Source organism: Ovis canadensis, chromosome 1, assembly GCF_042477335.2.
Source record: "Ovis canadensis isolate MfBH-ARS-UI-01 breed Bighorn chromosome 1, ARS-UI_OviCan_v2, whole genome shotgun sequence".
In the NCBI taxonomy this organism is placed as follows: domain Eukaryota; kingdom Metazoa; phylum Chordata; class Mammalia; order Artiodactyla; family Bovidae; genus Ovis; species Ovis canadensis.
Genome location: NC_091245.1, coordinates 89,404,122 through 89,420,909, shown reverse-complemented (window position 1 = coordinate 89,420,909; position 16,788 = coordinate 89,404,122). Strand labels below are relative to the sequence as shown.

At 42.8% G+C, this 16,788-nt stretch overlaps 1 long non-coding RNA gene across 1 annotated transcript in view; it reads right to left on the bottom strand.

The window, feature by feature from the left end:
• The window catches only part of LOC138445698 (uncharacterized), a 48,055-nt gene that overhangs the window by 7,310 nt on the left and 23,957 nt on the right, over positions 1 to 16,788 (bottom strand). Inside the window, exon 2 of the long non-coding RNA XR_011258967.1 lies at positions 139 to 469. This is a non-coding gene — a long non-coding RNA (uncharacterized lncRNA). The remainder of the gene's footprint in view (positions 1 to 138; positions 470 to 16,788) is intronic.

Genomic DNA, 16,788 nt, shown 5'->3' with positions numbered 1-16,788 from the left:
AATCTCCCCATTGTGTCAGCAAGCAAAGCAAGGTTAGGAGTTCTATGACAAGGTATCCAGCATCCTGCAGCTGGAAGGAGAAGAGCCAGGCTTCAAGCACAACAGTGACTGCTCAAAGCCCAGGCTCCTTCTACTCACCACTCACTAAGTAGGAGGTGGACCCAGCTCCTGTCCCATTCATTGCCAGGGTAGCTGGGGAATATGTAGAGAGGAAGATGTGTGCAGAACTCATGAGGTGCTGACTGTTCATCATTAGGTGCTCAGCAGTGCAACAGGTCTGTAGCTTCCATGGGAATCCCTGAGCTGAGTCATGGGTTTATCTCTTGCCTTGTTACAGGTCTGGCTGTATTGCTGCAAGCATCATGACTCTTCTTCCTTTTGACAGAGGAGTTTCCACCATCAGCAAACTTACATGCTTGGAAATCTGAGAGAGCTGGAGTCTTCATCTCCTATGGCACAGTCAAATTTGCTACAAACAAATAAAGAAAGAGAGAAAAGAAAGAAGGATGGAAGGGAGAGAGGGAGGAAGGGAGGAAGAAAGAAAGAAAAGGAAAATGAGAAAGAGAGCTTTTTCAGCTCAACCTCCTGCATGCTTGTATCCACATTCCTTTGAACTCATGGAAATGAAATTGCTAAGGATCATGAAGACCCTTATCAGAATAAGAAATTAAGATAGCAGTAGAGTGTGTTAGTTTAGAGAGGATCAGTCATTAATTCCCTAGAAATTAGAACTCTTCAAGGGGAAAATGTCTACTTTATCCTACATCTGCTTTGACTCCATTCCCAGGTCCCTGAGAAAGAGAGTTTGTCTCTTATTCACCAATATGAGCCTTCCTCATGTCTCCAAGCCTAAGTCTAGAGGAAGAACTAAGATATTCAGAGTGTTTCTGCTGCTCCTCCTACAGGAGCCAGTGAAAGAAGCATTGAAATAACAGGTTTCAAGGCCTCTAAGTTCCAGCCCTTGTTCTTCCCACCTGAGTATACCACAAAGCTTATGTGTTATGACCAACTGGTCTCAATATCACCTACTGCTGCTGCTGCTGCTGCTAAGTCACTTCAGTTGTGTCCGACTCTGTGCCACCCCATAGATGGCAGCCCACCAGGCTCCCCCATCCCTGGGATTCTCCAGGCAAGAACATTGGAGTGGGTTGCCATTTCCTTCTCCAATGCATGAAAGTGAAAAGTGAAAGTGAAGTCACCCAGTCATGTCTAAGTCTTAGCGACCCCATGAACTGCAGCCTACGAGGCTCCTCCGTCCATGGGATTTTCCAGGCAAGAATACTGGAGTGGGCTGCCATTGCCTTCTCCCTAGGCCCTGTCAAATTCGTACCAGAGAATGTTAACCTATGTCTGTGCACACAGGCCATCTATGCCTTCACCACTATGGTCAATAAAAAGATGGCACCCTATGAGTGGAACAATGATGGCATCTAGTCTCAGTTCTAGAACCTCAAGGAGCAGTCAGCACCTTGTTTTGGAATATCTGGGAGAGTCACAGATATTGAGTGAATTTGAAACTCAGAGCTAGTTTTGGAAGCCAGCTCCCCACTCAGGGCTAAAGTACACCATACAGACAGTTCAGTTAAGTTCAGTCACTCAGTCATGTCTGACTCTTTGTGACCCCATGGACTGCAGCACACCAGGCTTCCCTGTCTATCACCAACTGCCAGGGCTTACTCAAACTTATGTCCAAGGAGTCAGTGATGCCATCCAACCATCTCATCTTGTTGTCCCCATCTCATCCTGCCCTCAATCTTTCCCAGCATCAGGGTCTTTTCAAATGAGTCAGTTCTTCATATCAGGTGGCCAAAGTATTGGAGTTTCAGCTTCAGCATCAGTCCTTCCAATGAACACCCAGGAGTGATCTCCTTTAGGATGGACTGGTTGGATCTCCTTGCAGTTCAAGGGACTCTCAAGAGTATTTTCCAACACCACAGTTCAAAAACATCAGTTCTTTGGCACTCAGCTTTCTTTATAGTCCTGCTCTCACATCTATACATGACCACTGGAAAAACCATAGCCTTGACTAGATGGACCTTTATCGGCAAACTAATGTCTCTGCTTTTCAATATGCTGTCTAGGTTGGTCAGTTTTTCTTCCAAGGGGCAAGTATCTTTTAATTTCATGACTGCAATCACCATTTGCAATGATTTTGAAGCCCAAGAAAATAAAGTCTGTCACTGTTTTCATTGCTTCCCCATTTATTTGCCATGACATGATGGGACTGGATGTCACTCAGTTTTCTGAATGTTGAGTTTTAAGCCAACTTTTTCACTCTTCTCTTTCATCAAGAGGTTCTTTAGTTCTTTTCACTTTATGCCATAAGGGTGGTGTTATTTGAGCACTGGGGGTTATTAATATTTCCCCTGGCAGTCTTGATTCCAGCTTGTGCTTCATCCAGCCTGGCATTTGTACTATGCATATAAGTTAAATAAGCGGGGTGACATTATACAGCCTTGACGTATTCCTTTCCTGATTTGGAACCAGTTTATTGTTCCACGTCCAGTCCTAACTGTTGCTTCTTGACATGCATACAGATTTCTCAGGAGGCATGTCAGGTGGTCTGGTATTCCCATCTCTCTCAGAACTTTCCACAGACTTCTGGCTGATCTCAGGAGAGGCTAAAGCTAATAGGTTTTAAAAAATTTTTTTTATTTATTTATTGACGTATAATTGATCTACAGCATTGTGCTATTTCAGGTGTATATCAAAGTGATTTCACATAAAAATATTTATAATATACATAGTGTTTTGACTATATATATAGTGTCATCACTCATCTAGAGCCAGACATCCTGGAATGTGAAGTCAAGTCAGCCGTAGGAAGCATCATTACAAACAAAGCTGGTGGAGGTGATGGAATTCCAATTGAGATATTTTAAATCCTAAAAGATGATACTGTGAAAGTGCTGCACTCAATATGACAGAAATTTGGAAAACTCAGCAGTGGCCACAGGACTGGAAAAGGTCAGTTTTCATTCCAATTCCAAAGAAAGGCAATGCCAAAGAATACTCAAACTACCACTCATTTGCACTCATCTCACATGCTAGTAATGCTTAAAATTCTCTAAGCCAGGCTTCAGCAATATGTGAACCATGAACTTCCAGATGTTCAAGCTCTATTTAGAAAAGGCAGAGGAACCAGAGATCAAATTGCCAACATCCGCTGGATCATCAAAAAAGCAAGAGAGTTCTAGAAAATCATCTATTTCTGACATTATCGACTATGCCAAAGCCTTTGACTGTGTGGATCACAATAAATTGTGGAAAGTTCTGAGAGAGATGGGAATACCAGACCACCTGACCTGCCTCTTGAGAAACCTATATGCAGGTCAGGAAGCAACAGTTAGAACTGGACATGGAACAATAGACTGGTTCCAAATCAGGAAAGGAATGCGTCAAGGCTGTGTATTGTCACCCTGCTTATTTAACTTATATGCAGAGTACATAATGAGAAACGCTGGGCTGGAGGAAGCACAAGCTGGAATCAAGGTTTCTGGGGGAAATATCAATAACCTCAGATATGCAGATGACACCACCCTTATGGCAGAAAGTGAAAAGAACTAAAGAGCCTCTTGATGAAAGTGAAAAAAGAGAGTGAAAAAGTTGGCTTAAAGCTCAACATTCAGAAAACTAAGATCATGGCATCTGGTCCCATCACTTCATGGCAAATACATGGGGAAAGAGTGGCTGACTTAATTATTTTGGGCTCCAAAATCACAACAGATGTTGACTGCAGCCATGAAATTAAAAGATGCTTACTCCTTGGAAGGAAAGTTATGACCAAACTAGACAACATATTAAAAAGCAAAGACACTACTTAGCCAAAAAAGGTCCATCTAGTCAAGGCTATGGTATTTCCAGTAGTCATGTATGGATGTGAGAATTGGACTGTGAAGAAAGCTGAGCACCGAAGAATTGATGCTTTTGAACTGTGGTGTTGGAAAATACTCTTGAGAGTCCCTTGAACTGCAAGGAGATCCAACCAGTCCATCCTAAAGGAGATCAGTCCTGGGTGTTCACTGGAAGGACTGATGCTGAAGCTGAAACTCCAATACTTTGGCCACCTGGTGCGAAGAGCTGACTCATTTGAAAAGACCCTGATGCTGGGAAAGATTGAGGGCAGAAGGAGAAGGGGACGACAGAAGATGAGATGGTTGGATGGCATCACTGACTCAATGGACATGAGTTTGGGTAAGCTCCAGGAGTTGGCAATGGACAGGGAGGCCTGGCGCACTGCAGTCCATGGGGTCACAAAGAGTTGGACACGATTGAGCAGCTAAACTGAACTGACCTGAAAGACTACACACACACACACACACACACACACACACATATGGGCTTCCCCGGTGGCTCAGTCTGTAAAGAATCCACCTGCAATGCAGGAGACCTGTGTTCAATCCCTGAGTTGAGAAGATCCCCTGGAGGAGGGTATGACAACCCACTCTAGTACTTTTGCTTGGAGAATCCCCATGGACAGAGGAGACTGGCAGACTACAGTCTATGTAGTCACAGAGTCAGACATGACTGATTGACTAAGCATATATACACACACACACACACACACACACACATATGTATAGAGTCAGTTTCTCACCCCCACCCCCACCCATCCTGCCAAAATGTCTGTAGGAGCATCCTGCTTTGGCTTGAGCTGACAAGGTCAAAATCAAAGGTGGATTCTTGGCTGGAGGGAGCATTTGGTCCTGAGTCCTGTCCCGGGAATATCACCAGGGAACCAGGGAAGTGAGGAAACTTCTAAAGCACCAAATGCCTGGACTCACGACTACTTGCAGCTGGATGCTGAGGTTCCTCTCCTGTCAGCTAACCTGAATTGCCAAGGTCTATCCAGGGGCAATTGCCACCATCCCAGAAACAAGGGATGTGTGTTGGGCATGTGGGGGAGGTTGTGTGGGGCAGGGCATGCCCTGGGTCTTTAATAACTCCTGACAAGAAGCTCTGAGAGGCCAGATGGGAAAGCAGTAAGTCTGTAGGATCAGGTGCCGAGACCTTACCCAATATTCCTGCCCATGGACATTCACCTGCTGTGTTCTTGTCCTGCTGTCTCTAGTAGCTTTTTCTGTCACCATTTCTAAAAGCATCACTTTCAGAGTTATCATTTGGATCTGACAAGTGGCTGTTCCATCAGCTGCAACATTTCAACACCAGCTTTTTCCAAGCCGTTAATAAACAAAAACACATTTTGGGAAATGTATCCTATATACATCGCCTTCACAGGTGACACTAGTTGTAAAGAACCTGCCTGCCAATGCAAGAGCCACAAGAGACTTGGGTTCGATTCATGGATGGGGAAGATTCCCTGGAGGAGGATATGGCCACCCACTCCAGTTTTCTTGCCTGGAGAATCCCATGGACAGAGGAGCTGGTGGGCTACAGTCCTATAGAGTCTAGCACCCAGTTGTGGATGTGACTGGTGATGGAAGTAAAGTTTGATGCTGTGAAGAACAATATTGCATAAGGACCTGGAATGTTAGGTCCATGAATCAAAGTAAATTAGAAGTGGTCTAGAGAGCTGTTATAAAACAATGTGATTAAACACTACTGAAGTGGCAGTGCAAAAGCGTGGCCTAGAGGAACTACCCTACGTTCAAGGTCAGGGGCAGCAGCTGAAATGAGCTACCCCACATCCGAGGTAAGGAGCAGTGGCTGCACTTTGCTGGAGCAGCCATGAAGAGATACCCCAAGTGGCAAGGTAAGAGAAACCCAAGTAAGACGGTAGGTACTGAGAGAGGGCATCAGAGGGCAGACAGACTGAAACCACAATCACAGACAACTAGCCAATCTGATCACATGGACCACAGCCTTGTCTAACTCAATGAAACTAAGCCATGCCCTGTGGGGCCACCCAAGACGGGCGGGACATGGTGGAGAGGTCTGACAGAATGTGGTCCACTGGAGAAGGGAATGGCAAACCACTTCAGTATTCTTGCCTTGAGAACCCCACAAACAGTATGGAAAGGCAAAAAGATAGGACACTGAAAGATGAACTCCCCAGGTTGATAGGTGCTCAATATGCTACTGGAGATCAGTGGAGAAATACTGGAGGGATGGAGCCAAAGCAAAAACAACACCCAGTTGTGGATGGGACTGGTGATAGAAGCAAGGTTTAATGCTATAGGAGCAATATTGCATAGGAACCTGGAACGTTAGGTCCATGAATCAAGGCAAATTGGAAGTGGTCAAAGAGGAGATGACAAGAGTGAACATCAACATTCTAGGAATCAGCGAACTAAGATAGACTGGAATGGGTAAACAACTCAGATGACCATTATATCTACTACTGTGGGCAAGAATCCCTTAGAAGAAATGGAATAGCCATAATAGTCAACAAAAGAGTCTGAAATGCAGCACTTGGATGCAGTCTCAAAAACAACAGAATTATCTCTGTTCATTTCCAAGGCAAACCATTCAATATCACAGTAATCCAAGTCTATGCTCTGACCCGTAATGCTGAAGAAGCTGAAGTTGAACAGTTCTATAAAGACCTACAAGACCTTCTAGAACTAACACCAAAAAAGATGTCCTTTTCATTATAAGGGACTGGAGTGCAAAAGTAGGAAGTCGAGAAACACCTGGAGTAACAGGCAAATTTGGCCTTGGAGTACAAAATGAAGCAGGACAAAGGCTAATAGAGTTCTGCCAAAAGAATGCACTGGTCATAGCAAACACCTTCTTCCAACAACACAAGAGAAGACTCTACCCATGGACATCACCAGATGGTCACATTGAAATCTGATTGATTATATGAAGATGGAGAAGCTCTATACAGTCAGCAAAGATGGAGAAGCTCTATACAGTCGGCAAAAACAAGACTGGGAGCTGACTGTAGCTCAGATCATGAACTCCTTATTGCCAAATTCAGACTGAAATTAAAGAAAGTGGAGGAAACCACTAGACCATTCAGGTATGACCTAAATCAAATCCCTGATGACTATACAGTGTAAGTGAGGAATAGATTTAAGGGACTAGATCTGATAAACAGAGTGCCTGATGAACTATGGATGGAGGTTCATGATATTGTACAGGAGACAGGAATCAAGACCATCCTCAAGAAAAAGAAATTCAAAAAAGTAAAATAGCTGTCTGAGGCGGCCTCACAAATAGCTGTGAAAAGAAGGGAAGTGAAAAGCAAAGGAGAAAAGGAAAGATATATCCATTTGAATGCAGAGTTCCAAAGAATAGCAAGGAGAGATAAGAAATAGAGGAAAACAACAGAATGGGAAAGACTAGAGATCTCTTCAAGAAAATTAGAGATACCAAGGGAACATTTCATGCAAAGATGGGCTCGATAAAGGACAGAAATGGTATGGACCTAACAGAAGCAGAAGATATTAAGAAGAGGTGGCAAGAATATACAGAAGAACTGTACAAAAAAGAGTTTCACGACCTAGGTAATAATGTGGGGTGACTACTCACCTAGAGCCAGATATCCTGGAGTGGGGGCCTTAGAGCATCACTACAAACAAAGCTAGTGGAGGTGATGGAATTCCAGTTGAGCTGTTTCAAATTCTGAAAGGTGATGCTGTGAAAGTGCTGCACTCAACATGCCAGCAAATTTGGAAGACTGAGCAGTGGCCACAGGACTGGAAAAGGTCAGTTTTCATTCCAATCCCAAAGAAAGGCAATGCCAAAGAATGTGCAAACTACCGCACAATTGCACTCATCTCACATACTAGTAAAGTAATGCTCAAAATTCTGGAAGCCAGGCTTCAGCAATACGTGAACCATGAACTTCCAGATGTTCAAGCTGGTTTTAGAAAAGTGAGAGGAACCAGAGATCAAATTGCCAACATCTGCTGGATCATGGAAAAAGCAAGAGAGTTCCAGAAAAACATCTCTTTCTGCTTTATTGACTATGCCAAAGCCTTTGACTGTGTGGATCACAATAAACTGTGGAAAATTCTGAAAGAGATGGGAATACCAGACCACCTGATCAGCCTCTTGAGAAACCTGTATGCAGGTCAGGAACCAACAGTTAGAACTGGACATGGAACAGCAGACTGGTTCCAAATAGGGAAAGGAGTACATCAAGGCTGTATATTGTCATTCTGCTTATTTAACTTATATGCAGATGAGAAACACTGGGCTGGAGGAAGCACAAGCTGGAATCAAGATTGCTGGGAGAAATATCAATAACCTCAGATATGCAGATGACTCCACCCTTATGGCAGAAAGTGAAGAAGAACTAAAAAGCCTCTTGATGAAAGTGAAAGAGGAGAGTGAAAAAGTTGGCTTAAAGCTCAACATTCAGAAAACTAAGGTCATGGCATCCAGTCCCCTCACTTCATGGCAAATACATGGGGAAACAGTGGAAACAGTGACTGACTTCATTTTTGGGGCTCCAAAATCACTGCAGATGCTGATAGCAGCCTTGAAATTTAAGACACTTACTCCTTGCAAGGAAAGTTATGACCAACCTGGACGACATGTTGAAAAGCAGAGATATTACTCTGTCAACAAAAGTCTATCTAGTCAGGGCTATGGTTTTTCCAGTGGTCATGTATGGATGTGAGAGTTGGATTATAAAGAAAGCTGAGCGCCGAAGAATTGATGCTTTTGAACTGTGGTGTTGGAGAAGACTCTTGAAATTCCCTTGGACTGCAAGGAGATCCAACAAGTCCATCTTAATGGAAATGAGTCCTGAATATTCACTGGAAGGACTGATATTGATGAAACTCCAATACTTTGGCCACCTGATGCAAAGAGCTGACTCATTTGAAAAGACCCCGATGCTGGGAAAGATTGAGGGCAGGAGGAGAAGGGGATGACAGAGGATGAAACTGTTGGATGGCATCACCAACTCAATGAACATGGGTTTGTGTGGACTCTGGGAGGTGGTTATGGACAGGGAGGCCTGGCATGCTGCAGTTCATGAGGTCACAAAAAGTTGGACATGACTGAGTGACTGAACTGAAGTGCACCCTTTAACATTATTAAGAGGGTGAATATTACAGCAGGTGTTTTCTACAATTAAAAAAAAAACAGCCAGAAACATTGAATTTAGTTCTCAATTCTATGAATCAACTCTTTGGGCTAGGATGGGCTGGGTATTCTTCTGGTCTTGGCTAGGCTGACATATGCCTCTATGGGAAGCTGACACTCAGTGGACTGGCAGTGTTGCTGGGGTTGCCTGGCTATCAGCTAGAGCCAATGAAGTGACAGGCCACATGTTTCTCTTCTTCCTTCAGGCTAGCCCTGCTCACATGGCAGTCTTAGCACTAAGACTGTGGAAGCAAAACCCAAAAGGCCTCTTCAAAACTAGACCAGGAATTTGTATAATGTCATCTCTATAGCTGCTTTCTGTCAATCAAAGCAAATAACAAGGCCAAGTCGGATTCAGCTCCTAATGCAATGAGCTAAAGAGCACCATGGCTATTTTTACAATGGTCCATACTTGTGCTGTAGTCCCATTTTCCAGAATAATCCATTATTATCTGTTTCTTATGGTTTATATGTATAGAAGCATACTCTTTTCTATTTCACAAAATATTTTCACTCTCTCAGACACATATCATTAGCAGATTAGAGCTATTTTATTTTTTTAGTGGTGAATTTTTGCATTATCACTTTTTTAGGCTTCCCTTGCATCCATCTTTCCTGAATCTCAGTACTAAGTGCAGGATATTCTCAAAATGATCTTTTCCAAATATATTTTATTGATTCCCTCTATCTACTTCTGTCCCTTTTCCTTGGAATCTTTAACTCCAGATGCATAGCTGCACACTCCTCAAGCTGGCTCCTTCTTATTTGGCTCTATTAGTTGGACCAAATTAAATCCAGACCAATTTGTCTTATAGCTCTTAAATCATCAGATTATAATTTTCCACTTATTTGACGCTGTGAAAGTGCTTCACTCAATATGCCAGCAAATTTGGAAAAATCAGCAGTAGCCACAGGACTGGAAAAGGTCAGTTTTCATTCCAATTCCAAAGAAAGGCAACACCAAAGATTGCTCAAACTACAGCACTATTACACTCATCTCACACACTAGTAAAGTAATGCCCAAAATTTTCCAAGCCAGGCTTCAGCAATATGTGAACTGTGAACTTCCAGATGTTCAAGTGATTACACAGAAAAGTAAGCCAGAAAGAAAAACACCAATACAGTATACTAACATATATATATATGGAATTTAGAAAGATGGTAAGGATAACCCTGTATGTGAGAGGGCAAAGGAGACACAGATGTATAGAACAGTCTTTTAGACTCTGTGGGAGAAGGAGAGGGTGGGATGATTTGGGAGAATGGCATTGAAACATGTATAATATCATATAAGAAATGAATCACCAATCTAGGTTCAATGCAGGATACAGGATGCTTAGGGCTGGTGCACTGGGATGACCCAGAGAGATGGTATGGGGAGGGAGGTGGGAGGGGGGTTCAGGATTGGGAACACGTGTACACCCATGGCGGATTCATGTTGATGTATGGAAAAACCAATACAATATTGTAAAGTAAAAATAATAATCATCATCATAATAAAATTAAATTAAAAAAAAAGAAAAGGCAGAGGAACCAGAGATCAAATTGCCAACATCTACTGGATCATTGATAAACCAAGAGAGTTCCAGAAAAACATCTATTTCTGCTTTATTGACTATGCCAAAACCTTTGACTGTGTGGAGCACAATAAACTGTGGAAAATTCTGAAAGAGATGGGAATACCATACCACCTGACCTGCCTCTTGAGAAACCTATATGCAGGTCAGGAAGCAACAGTTAGAACTGGACATGGAACAACAGACTGCTTCCAAATAGGAAAAGGAGTACATCAAGGCTGTATATTATCACCCTGCTTATTTAACTTCTATGCAGAGTACATCATGAGAAACGCTGGACTGGAAGAAACTCAAGCTGGAATCAAGATTGCTGGGAGAAATATCAATAACCTCAGAAATGCAGATGACACCGCCCTTATGGCAGAGAGTGAAGAGGAACTAAAAAGCCTCTTGATGAAAGTGAAGAGGAGAGTGAAAAAGTTGGCTTAAAGCTCAATATTCAGAAAATGAAGATCATGGCATCTGGTCCCATCACTTCATGGGAAATAGATGGGGAAACAGTGGAAACAGTGTCAGAATTTATCTTTTTGGGCTCCAAAATCACTGCAGATGGTGACTGCAGCCATGAAATTAAAAGACGCTTACTCCTTGGAAGGAAAGTTATAACCAACCTAGACAGCATATTAAAAAGCAGAGATATTACCTTGCCGACAAAGGTCAGTCTAGTCAAGGCTATGGTTTTTCCAGTAATCATGAATGGATGCGAGAGTTGGACTGTGAAGAAAGCTGAGTGCAGAAGAATTGATGCTTTTGAACTGTGGTGTTGGAGAAGACTCTTGAGAGTCCCTTGGACTGCAAGGAGATCCAACCAGTCCATTCTGAAGGAGATCAGCCCTGGGTGCTCTTTGGAAGGAATGATACTAAAGCTGAGACTCCAGTACTTTGGCCACCTCATGCGAAGAGTTGACTCATTGGAAAAGACTCTGATGCTGGGAGGGATTGGGGGCAGGAGGAAAAGGGGACGACAGAGGATGAGATGGCTGGATGCCATCACCGACTCAACAGACATGTTTGAGTGAACTCTGGGAGTCGGTGATGGACAGGAAGGCCTGGCGTGCTGTGATTTATGGGGTCTCAAAAAGTCGGACACAACTGAGCGACTGAACTGAACTGACGGTGGTTTTATTCCTAGTTTTTAAAGGGATCTCCATAACATCTTCCACAGTGGCTGTATCAATTTACATTCCCACAAACAGTGCAAGAGTGTTCCTTTTCTCCACACCCTTTCAAGCATTTATTGTTTATAGACTTTTCAATGAGGTCCATTCTGACTGGTGTGAGGTGATAACTCATTGTAGTTTTTATTTGCATTTCTGTAATAATCAGTGATGTTGAACATCTTTCCATGTGTTTGTTAGCCATCTGTATGTCTTTGGAGAAACATCTGTTTAGGTCTTTTCCCTACTTTTTGATTGGGTTTTTTGTTTTTCTGGTATTGAGTTGTATGTGCTGCTTGTATATTTTGGAAATTAATCCTTTGTCAGTTGTTTCATTTGCTATTATTTTCTCCCATTCTGAGGGTTTCCTTTTCACTTTGCTTAGAGTTTCCTTTGCTGTGCAAAAGCTTTTAAGTTAAATCAGGTCCCACGTGTTTGCTTTTGTTTTTATTTCTGTTACTCTAGGTGGTGGGTTTTTATTTCTGTTACTCTAGAGGATCTTGTTTTGATTTATGTCATCGAGTGTTCTGCTATGTTTTTCTCCAAGAGTTTTATAGTTTCTAGTCTTACATTTAAGTCTTTAATCCATTTTGAGTTTATCTTTGTGTATGGTGTTAGGAAGTTTTCTAATTTCATTCTTTTGCATGTAGCTGTCCAGTATTCCCAGCACCATTTATTGAAGAGGCAGTCATTGCCTCATTGTATGTTCTTGCCTCCTTTATCAAAAATAAGGTACCCACAGGTGCATGGGTTTATTTCTGGGCTTTCTATCTTGTTCCATTGGTCTATACTTCTGTTTTGGTGCCAGTATCATACTGCCTTGATGACTGTAACTTTGTAGTATAAACTGAAGTCAGGAAGCTTGATTCCTCCAGCTCCATTCTTCTTTCTCAAGACTGCTTTGGCTATCTGGGGTCTTTTGCGTTTCCATATGAATTGTGAAATTTTTTGTTCTAGTTCTGTGAAAAATGCCATTGGTAATTTGAGAGGGATTGCATTGATCTGTAGATTACATTTGGTAGCATAGTCGTTTTCACAATATTGATTTCTCCTACCCAGGAACATGGAATATCTCTCTATCTTTTTATGTCATCTTTGATTTCTTCCATTCAGTTCAGTTCAGTTCAGTTGCTCAGTTGTGTCTGACTCTGTGACTTCATGAATTGCAGCACGCCAGGCCTCCATATCCATCACCATCTCCCATAGTTCACTCAAACTCATGTCCATTGAGTCAGTGATGCCATCCAGCCATCTCCTCCTCTGTCGTCCCCTTTTCCTCCTGCCCCCAATCCCTCCCAGCATCAGAGTCTTTCCCAAGGAGTCAACTCTTCGCATGAGGTGGCCAAAGTACTGGAGTTTCAGCTTTAGCATCTTTCCTTCCAAAGAACACCCAGGGCTGATCTCCTTTAGAATGGATTAGTTGGATCTCCTTGCAGTCCAAGGGACTCTCAAGAGTCTTCTCCAACACCACAGTTCAAAGCATCAATTCTTCAGCACTCAGCTTTCTTCACAATCCAACTCTCGCATCCATACATGACCACTGGAAAAACCATAGCCTTGACTAGACGGACCTTTGTTGGAAAAGAACTGTCTCTGCTTTTTAATATGCTGTCTAGGCTGGTTATAACTTTTCTTCCAAGGAGTAAGTGTCTTTTATTTCATGGCTGCAGTCACCATCTGCAGTGATTTTGGAGCCCCCTAAAATAAAATCTGATAGTGTTTCCACTGTTTCCCCATCTATTTCCCATGAAGTGATGGGACCAGATGCCATGATCTTTGTTTTCTGAATATTGACCTTTAAGTCAACTTTTTCACTCTCTTCTTTCACTTTCATCAAGAGGCTTTTTAGTTCATCTTCACTTTCTGCCATAAGGGTGGTGTCATCTGCATTTCTGACGTTATTGATATTTCTCCCAGCAATCTTGATACCAGCTTGTGCTTCTTCGAGCCCAGCGTTTCTCATGATGTACTCTGCATATAAGTTAAATAAGCAGGATGACAATATACAGCCTTGACTTACTCCTTTTCCTATTGGAAGCAGTCTGTTGTTCCATGTCCAGTTCTAACTGTTGCTTCCAGACCTGCATACAGGTTTCTCATGAGGGTGGTCAGGTGGTCTTGTATTCCCATCTCTCTCATAATTTTCCACAGTTTATTGTGATCCACATAGTCAAAGGCTTTGGCATAGTCAATAAAGCAGAAATAGATGTTTTTCTGGAACTCTCTTGCTTTATCAATGATCCAGTGGATGTTGGCAATTTGATCTCTGGTTCCTCTGCCATTTTGAAAACCGGCTTGAACATCAGGAAGTTCACGGTTCACATATTGCTGAAGCCTGGCTTGGAGAATTTTGAGCATTACTTTACTAGCATGTGAGATGAGTGCAATTGTGCAGTAGTTTGACCATTCTTTGGCATTGCCTTTCTTTGGGACTGGAATGAGAACTGACCTTTTCCAGTCCTGTGGCCACTGCTCAGTTTTCCAATTTTCTATCATGTTGAGTGCAGCATTTTCACAGCATCATCTTTCAGGATCTGAAATAGCTCAACTGGAATTCTATCACTTCCACTAGCTTTGTTCATAGTGATGCATCCTAAGGCCCACTTGACTTCACATTCCAGGATGTCTGGCTCTAGGTGAATGATCATACCATCGTGATTATCTTGATCATAAACTCTTTTTTGTACAGTTCTTCTGTGTATTCTTGCCACCTCTTCTTAATATCTTCTGCTTCTGTTAGGTCCTTTTAGGACCATTTCTGTCCTTTATCGAGCCCACCTTTGCATGAAATGTTCCCTTGGTATCTCTAATTTTCTTGAAGAGATCTCTCATCTTTACCATTCTGTTGTTTTCCTCTATTTCTTTGCATTGATCGCTGAGGAAGGCTTTCTTATCTCTTGTTGCTCTTCTTTGGAACTCTGTATTCAGATGCTTGTATCTTTCCTTTTCTCCTTTGCTTTTTGCTTCTCTTCTTTTCACAGCTATTTGTAAGGCCTCCCCAGACAGCCATTTTGCTTTTTTTTTGCATTTCTTTTCCATGGGGATGGTCTTGATCCCTGTCTCCCGAACAATGTTGGGAACTTCAGTCCATAGTTAATCAGGCACTCTATCTATCAGATCTAGTCCCTTAAATCTATTCCTCACTTCCACTGTATAATCATAAGGGATTTGATTTAGGTCATACCTGTATGGTCTAGTGGTTTTCCCTACTTTCTTCAATTTAAGTCTAAATTTGACAATAAGGAATTCATGATCTGAGCCACAGTCAGCTCCCGGTCTTGTTTTTGCCGACTGTATAGAGCTTCTCCATCTTTGGCTGCAAAGAATATACTCAATCTGACTTCAGTGTTGACCATCTGGTGATGTCCATGTGTAGAGTCTTCTCTTGTGTTGTTGGAAGAGGGTGTTTGCTATAACCAGTGCGTTCTCTTGGCAAAACTCTATTAGCCTTTGCCCTGCTTTATTCTGCATTCCAAGGCCAAATTTGCCTGTTACCCTAGGTGTTTCTTGACTTCCTACTTTTGCATTCCAGTCCCCTATAATGAAAAGCACATCTTTTTTGGGTGTTATTTCTAAAAGATCTTGTAAGTCTTCATAGAACCATTCAACTTCAGCTTCTTCAGCATTACTGGTTGGGGCCTAGACTTGGTTACTGTGATATTGAATGGTTTGCCTTGGAAACGAACAGAGATCATTCTGTCGTTTTTGAGATTGCATCCAAGTATTGCATTTTGGACTCTTTTGTTGACCAGATGGCTACTCCATTTCTTCTAAGGAATTCCTGCCCACAGTAGTAGATATAATGGTCATCTGAGTTAAATTCACCCATTCCAGTCCATTTTAGTTCGCTGATTCCTAGAATGTCGATGTTCACTCTTGCCGTCTCCTGTTTGACCACTTCCAATTTGCCTTGATTTATGGACCTGACATTCCAGGTTCCTATGCCATATTGCTCTTTACAGCATAGAACCTTGCTTCTATCACCAGTCCCATCCACAGCTGGGTATTGTTTTTGCTTTGGCTCCATCCCTTCAGTATTTCTCCACTGATCTCCAGTAGCGTATTGGGCACCTACTGACCTGGGGAGTTCCTCTTTCAGTGTCCTATCTTTTCGCCTTTTCATACTGTTCATGGGTTTCTCAAGGCAAGAATACTGAAGTGGTTTGCCATTCCCTTCTCCAGTGGACCACATTCTGTCAGACCTCTCCACCATGTCCCGCCCATCTTGGGTGGCTCCACAGGGCATGGCTTAGTTTCATTGAGTTAGACAAGGCTGTGGCCCTAGTGTGATTAGATTGACTAGTTTTCTGTGATTATGGTTTCAGTGTGTCTGCCCTCTGATGCCCTCTTGCAACACCTACCATCTTACTTGGGTTTCTCTTATCTTGGACCTGGGGTATCTCTTCACAGCTGCTCCAGCAAAGTGCAGCTGCTGCTCCTTACCTTGGACGAGGGGTATCTCCTCACTGCTGCCCCTTCTGACCTTGGAGTAGCTCCTCTAGGCCCTTCTGCACTTGTGCAGCCATCGCTCCTTGGATGTGGGGTTGTTCCTCTTGGTCGCTGACCTCGGGTTTGGGGTAGCTCCTTTAGGATGTTCCTGCGCCTTCGCAGCCTGGCACTCTCAGCTGCTGCCCCTGACCTTGGACGTGGGGTAGCTCCTCTTGGACACACTTGTGTGCCGTCACAGTGGCCTGTGCTTTTGCACCGTCACAGCCGCCTTTCTGTGTCCAGTTCTTTCATCTCCTTAGGTAAGTTTATTCCTAGATATTTAATTCTTTTTGTTGCACTGGTGAATGGGATTGATTCCTTAGTTGCTCTTTCTGGTTTTTCATTGCTAACATATAGAAATGCAAGTGATTTCTGTGTATTGATTTTGTATCCTACAATTTTGCTAAGTTCACTGATTCAGTTCAGTTCAGTTCAGTCGCTCAGTCATGTCCGACTCTTTGTGACCCCATGAATCACAGCACACCAGGCCTCCCTGTCCATCACCAACTCAGATTCACATCCATTGAGTCAGTGATGCCATCTAGCCATCTCATCCTCTGTCG